Here is a 6,727-nt window from a genome sequence, read left to right as displayed (position 1 = left end):
CACTTCAAGAGGGATGTCGACAGCATGGAGAGGGTCGAGAGGAGGGCCACTCGTATGATCAGGGGACAACAGGGCAGGCCTTATGAGGAGAGGCTACGGGACCTGAACCTGTTCAGCCTCCAAAAGAGAAGAGAGTGGCCTGTTATAAACTAGTTGGGGGGGTCAGCAGGCATTGGGGGAGTCGCTGTTCCCCTGAGCACCGCCAGGAGTGACCAGGAATAACGGTCACAAGCTGGCAAAGGGTAGGTTTAGGTTAGATATCAGGAGGTGCTACTTCATGGTCAGGGCGGCTAGGGTCTGGAACCAATGTCCAAGAGAAGTGGTGCTAGCTCCTACCCTGGGGGTTTTTAAGAGGAGGTTGGATGAACATCTTGCTGGGGTCATTTGACCCCAGTATTATTTCCTGCCTGGCAGGGGGTCGGACTAGATGATCTGCTCAGGTCCCTTCTGATCCTAGAAACTATGAAACTATAAAAGAGGAGGCATGACCTTGATCTTAGATGTCACTCTAATCAGTATCAAAACACACTCCTGAAATATAAGCACATTTATATATGACTGTATTTGTGATGAAAATTATTCAGGATTCTACCAAGAACGTAAAGGTACTCCAACTTTGGCTTGTATAGGAAGTGACGTACTGCAGGTCTCTGGCACCCGGGGGCCAATGCTTGCATTTGTGCTCCCCCCCTCTCCATTTTTCTTGTATCAATACTTAAAGTCATATTGCATGATAAGAACTCTGAAGAGCCCAGGCGGCATCCCTCCACCCCCCCCCATCAGCCTGCCACTGTGTATAGATAGGTACTGTAAATATTCCCACCTTCTGCTTCTTTTGTGGTCCTGATGGAACAGCTTGTTAGAGATGCTAAGCCTTCTTTTCTGTTTACTCTGCTCATAAATTTGCTCTTGACTGGTTGTGTTTGGAATGAGGGCATGGTTGAAAATGGCTGATGTCTGTTACTTCCTAATTTTTTTCTTCTCTGTGCTGTTTATCTATATGAAACCTGTTATGCAAGTGGCACTGTATTTTGTTTTACAGTACAGGACCTAATTTTGCTTTTCTCATGTAAATAACACCACAGAGTAAGTCATTTCTATTTATAGGGAAAACTCTACCTTAAATTCTCTTCCTAGGATCTGATTCTGCAAGTCTATCAAATGCTGAACTCCAAATAGCATACACAGAGAACCTGAAAACTCCACCCCAATTCATCCAAAAACTTAAGTACGTAGTACCCTCATCCCCACTTGGCAAAACATTTATGCATATGTTCAAGTGCTTTGCTGAATAGTGGTGAAAGAACACCATCCACCTTTGTTCCACAGACACCTCCAACTTTTGTCTCACATCTAAAAAGTAGGCACCTGGCCCTAGAAAGGTGATTCAGAGCAGCAGGGTTAAGTTGCTTAGGGAATCACCAGGAAGTTAGGCACTTCCAAAGGGCAACACAAAGGACACACATGTTAAGATTAAAGAGAATATAAGTCAATGATTCTCAGCCATTATAGACTCCAGGCACCCCCCAGAGAATGCCCACTCTTAGCTTTCACTCACTTTTCGACTACAGAAAAAGAATAGAGCAATTCCACTGTCTCACTATTAGGACACAGAGGCAGTGGAACAAACTGCCTAGGGAAGTTGTGGACTCTCCATCACTGCAGGTGTTCAAAAAGAGGTTGGCCAGCCACTAGTTAGGGATGATTTGGGCGTAGCTGTGCCTATGTTCTACTATGGGTATTTCTCATGCTTCTGGGCTTTACTGGTTGCCCCAGCCCCCTTTTCTGCTATGTATGTCAGGGTGTTTTTAAGCCAAGGACTTTGGGGTGTGCTAATATATCTCCTGGGACCAAAGCTGGAGGTTCCTGGCTAGAGGGCCTTGCTTCTCCACATAGAGTCAAGACTAATCAACATATTTGGGGTCAAGAAGGAATTTTACCCCATGGTCAGGTTGGTATGGACTATAGGGTTTTTTGCCTTTCTCTGTAGTAAGGGGCGTGGCCCTCTACCTGGGATCTCTTGAGCATATATTGACAAGGTTTCACAGAAGCAGAACACTGCCAGCTGTGGTTGTCCTGCTTTATCTGTGGCAGGGTGGAGTGTTAGGTCTGTGTCTCACAGTAGTCTTACGTAGAGTTTAGATTGTGGATTGTATAGGATAGCTTGGATAGGGATGATCCTACCTCAGGCAGGAAACTGGATTAGAACAGTGTTTCTCAATTCACGGGTCGTGACCCAGAAGTGGGTCACAAAAATATATGAAAGGGTTGCAAACAAACTTAAAAAATGGATCAATAAACTTTAAACTGGATTCTCCTTCAAAGGAGAAAAATGTGGGAAACTGTTGGTTTTCCTTTGCAGTCTGTCAGAGTTCCAGCCTGCCAAGGGGCTGCTTGGGTTCCCCACATATCCTCAACACACTCAACCCATCTGCCCCACACACTGGGGGTCTGGGGCGTGGGGGCAGGAGTGAATGGGACTGGTAGGGGTTGTTTTCTACTTAAATTATTTACTGGGTTGGAGACTGGCTATTGATGTTTACAAATGGGTCCTGGTACAAAAAAGGTTGAGAACCACTGGACTAGATGATGTCTGGAGGTTCCTTCCAGCCCTACTTCTCTGTGATTCTATGATTCATATTTTCTGTTGCAAAGAACTCAGGAAGACCACAATGGTTTTGATACTCTGGATTCCTATTTGAAATCTTTGGTTTCAACTTGTGGATCATGTGTATGTGTTTGTACACCCAGTAGTGCTAGTATCACACAGCACCCTTCAGGAAGGATCACATGGCACCCAAGGTGCTAAAGCAACTTGACTGATAATTAAACACTGATTGCAAGCCTGTTTCTGAACTCCCATCCTTCTCTGGAGCTTAGGCATCTCAATCTGCCTGGGATCTAGAGGAAACTACTCCCTTCCAAGGCTAGACACCTAACTGACAAGGTTACACTTTTATGGGGAGGTGGCTACATTGGTGCCAACCACCATTTGTAGTACCATTTTATAGCCTAGTGTTTAGAGCACTCAACCATGAAATGAGAAACTTGATTTAAATTCTCTCCATCTGAAGGGATTCAGTTCTACACACACCATTTTCCAGTGTCCTAAATCCTGAGGTATCAAGTAGTCTAGTGTGGACACCCTTAACCCCTCTTGTTGAAGCTGGGTCACCATGCAGTCAACACTGTACATGTCATAAGCAAGAAGCAAGAAGCAAAGCACAGCAAGCAACAGACAACCTGACTCTGCAGCATATGAATTAGGGCACTCAGTAGGGAGAGGGAGGATCTGGGTTCCAGTCCCTGCTTTCAGGATTAATTCTGCTTCATATACAATGACTTTATAATGTCAAATGTAGGATCAGCCCTGTAATAAGAGGGCATGCAATGTATTGTTAAGTATACTCTCACTCCTACATTTCTTCGTTTAGGTTACAGACACACAACAGACGGGCAAATGACCAAAGAAAGAATAATCATGCTGTGAGAACCAACAGGGTCTAGCAAATAAACTAAAGTGTTTATTAACATTGCACATGCCAAAGAGAACACAGTTCGGAGTTCTGGAAAACTGCAGTGTTTTGGGAAGGATCTGAGTGACACAGCCTGGACAACATTCCAGTTTTCTCATCAACTGTTACATCCAAATGTAGGAATCCTTGCAGAAATGGACAAACTCCTGGTAACAGGGGACCCAAACCCTGTTACTCAGACACAAGGGAGGGGTAGGAAGTTCCCAACAGCACATCCAGGGCATACGCCAAAGGAGTTCACATGAAGACAGGAGACCAGACAAACAGCATCCAAAAGAGGAAGAATGTGACAGACAGTTGGGATGGGATGAGGAATTGAAGCAGCTGGTCTCGGCAGAGGGAATGCACACCAGGGAGCACAGAGCAACTGGAACACAGGCTGATCCTTAACAAAAAGCAAAAAACCCAACCTTTGTTCTGGTTGTGGGGGGAGGGAGGTGGGGGGCTTCCTAGTTACATAAGCCCAGTTCCTGGAGCCAGATGGGGCAGTCAGGCCCTGTGGGCTGCAGGGAGAGGAGCTTACTCTGGGAAGCAGTGCCCAAGGGAACAGAGGCTACCCATAAGGGTGAGAACAGGTCTAGCCCTGGGAGTTATAGCTTATGGGAGGTGAACTTAGTGAAGGCAGTATGTGCATGTTTTAGTTGTGTTAATATATGTCTGTTTGCTGTACCACTGGTGGACTGGGGGTGGCTGTAAGAGGTGAAGAGGAAGCCATAGGGCTGTTGCAGGGGCACCTAACTAATCACCCTGGGGCCAGCATGCCAGGGGACCCTGAACAGAGAGCAGCCTTGCCCTGGTCAGGGACCCCAGCGGGGGCTGAGACTAAGTGTTAAGACAGGGGCAAGGGGTCTGGAGACTAGATACCCAGCAAGGGCTGAGGCTGAGAAAGCTGGGCCCAAAGCAGTGGGTCAAGGTTGGATGCCTGCAGCCAGAGAAAATAGGGACTAAAGCTAAGAGGTCTGTGACCTCTTCACAAGGAACACACTGTGGACAAAGTAACATCTGCAAGGCATGGTGGTGGCTACAGGGGTGGAAGGAGACTATAAATTTGGCCCTTATGCAAGCAAGGTGAGTACAGAAAGAGCAAGAGTGCACACTGTGCCCACCAGACTCCAAGGGCAGCCTCCCTTCATTACTTTTTAATACCAAGGTGAAGCAGGTAATGAAGCAAGATGAGAACCTGGCAGGCTGGAATTGGAACTGGGCAGGATCAGGGCAGCCACTAGGGAGCATCAAGGTGGCTTTCAGGCACCATCCTGTCACAATCCCTTTACTTCCACTGGATCAAGGGGAGGCACCTATTATTTCAGGTGATTTACGCTACAACATAACAGGGACTGAATCACATTACAACATGCTTGGTCTTGCCTATGTAGAAAGGATCAAACCATGGTATATGAAATGTAAATGAAGTTTAGGTCTTATAACACAACTAGAGCACAAGAGTGTAATAATGTAATCCCAGTTTAGGAACTTTCACTATACAGATGAGGTGTACCTTTTACAGCTCCTTGCACAGACACTTTCTTCAGTGGACAGCAGCACTTCTTTGTTCTCTCTTTGGAACTGAGCATCTTGCCAGGAAACTCTGGCTCCTTCTCCACAATGCACAGTTCAGATCTTCCAGCTGTCCTTAGCTTGCGCTCCCCAGTCTCTCTATTCTCTCTCTCCTTGGCACAGCAGCCTCTTGGTGTACTGAAGAAGCAATGAGTCTAAAGATGTACACTCTCTTTTTACATGCCTTCTTGTAAAGATCACATGAGCAATAGTCAGATTCCAATAAAAAGTTGGTAAAAAAGAGAACCCAACACCTGTGCTCGCAAAGCACATTACACTTTTTAGGGGGCAAGTTCACTGAAGATGAATTCACTTAAATGAAGACTGACTTAGTCCAAAACGCGGAGAAGAAAGACTTTTTTTTGCTAAATTTAATTCTAAATACCAGCCAGCAAGATAAAAAGCTATACAGCATCAAAATCTCCCTATAGTAATTTGGTCTCTTGTCATTTCTCTATTCCAGGATCATTTGCACTTTTAGTCAAACAACTCCACAATGCTGTGCTATATCCTTTTTAAAAAATGGCCCGAGGGGGCTTAAGTAGACATTTGCACCCTATTGTTCAGATTCTGCTCTTATTCACAGTAGTGTAACCTGAACTGATTCTGCTGACTTCAGTGATACTTAGGATCTGCTCTTCCATAGCCCCCAAAAAATCATGATTTAGTCCTGCATCTATATACATAACATGTTCAAGTCACAAAACAGATATCAGACCACGCAACTTGTGCATTCTACATGAAAAAACCATGGAGTCTCCAGTCACCTACGTGATACATTTCTGACTGAAATGCTGCAGGTACAGGCACTTGACATGTCTCAATTGCCATGAGCTAAATATTTAAAAATATAGTCAGTACAAAATGTTACAAAAGCCACCACATGGCTCCAAGTCCCATGGCTCTGGAAGGACAAGTGTCTCTCTACCTCTTCACGGTAGGAACAGCAGAAGATGGATTTTCAAGACCTTTTCCCCACTTTGTATTATCAGAAACATCTCGTCACGCAGAAGCACATCCCTAGGGACAGTGGGCTTGTTTCAGGCACAGGAGCCTGCTGCTCTGACCGTCACAGCCAGAGAGAGAATCCTCCGCAGGTCAGGGCAGCCCTGAAGGCAAATCCCAGTGCAGGTCCGGACTGAGCAGTGACTCGCACTGCAAAAGCATCATGATCTACATTGCCACAAAGAAAGGCAGTCAAGGCCATGAGGGCTGGGCCCAGCTCTCCCCGAGGCCAGAGCCCCACCGAGCAGGTCAGGGTTTAACAACTCCACCTTGCCCTCCCCGACTGCACATCCACAGCGTGTGGAAAACCCGCGGGGTGGAGGTAACTCCCCCGGGGGGAGAGACCGGGGCCCGGACAAGTGGCGGGAGCCGCTCAACGTTAAAAATGGCGGCAGATTCACCATCAAAGGAGCCACGTGACTAATAAACGTCAGTGCATTGGCGCCTGTGCAGTAAAGCGAGCGCAGCCCGCCGCGGCCTGACGGTTCAAGGTCAATCACAGGGCGGAACCTGTTCGGCTGAAGGCGCATGCGCGCTGAGGCGGGTGCGCATGCGCATTCCGTGTCCTCTGCAGGCCGGCACCCCGGTTACTTCCGGTTCCGGTGCGGCTGCTCTCGGTTCGCTGCGGC

The 6,727-nt window shown here is 46.9% G+C and overlaps 1 protein-coding gene across 2 annotated transcripts in view; it reads left to right on the top strand.

Moving 5' to 3' along the window:
• The window catches only part of LOC109312877 (cytochrome c oxidase subunit 6A1, mitochondrial), a 23,718-nt gene that overhangs the window by 13,792 nt on the left and 3,199 nt on the right, over nt 1-6,727 (top strand). The window contains exon 1 of one of the 2 annotated variants that reach the window (XM_019539224.1): nt 6,577-6,589. The exons of the other annotated variant lie outside the window; for it this stretch is intronic. The gene's annotated coding sequence lies outside the window, so the exon portion shown is untranslated. Of the gene's footprint in view, nt 1-6,576; nt 6,590-6,727 lie in introns of those variants that run through there. 2 annotated transcript variants of the gene reach the window in all.

Source organism: Crocodylus porosus, unplaced genomic scaffold (genome assembly GCF_001723895.1).
Source record: "Crocodylus porosus isolate Cpor-Errol unplaced genomic scaffold, CroPor_comp1, whole genome shotgun sequence".
NCBI lineage: Eukaryota > Metazoa > Chordata > Crocodylia > Crocodylidae > Crocodylus > Crocodylus porosus.
The sequence above is the reverse complement of the archived record's forward strand: the minus strand, read 5'-3'. Positions and strand labels throughout refer to the sequence as shown.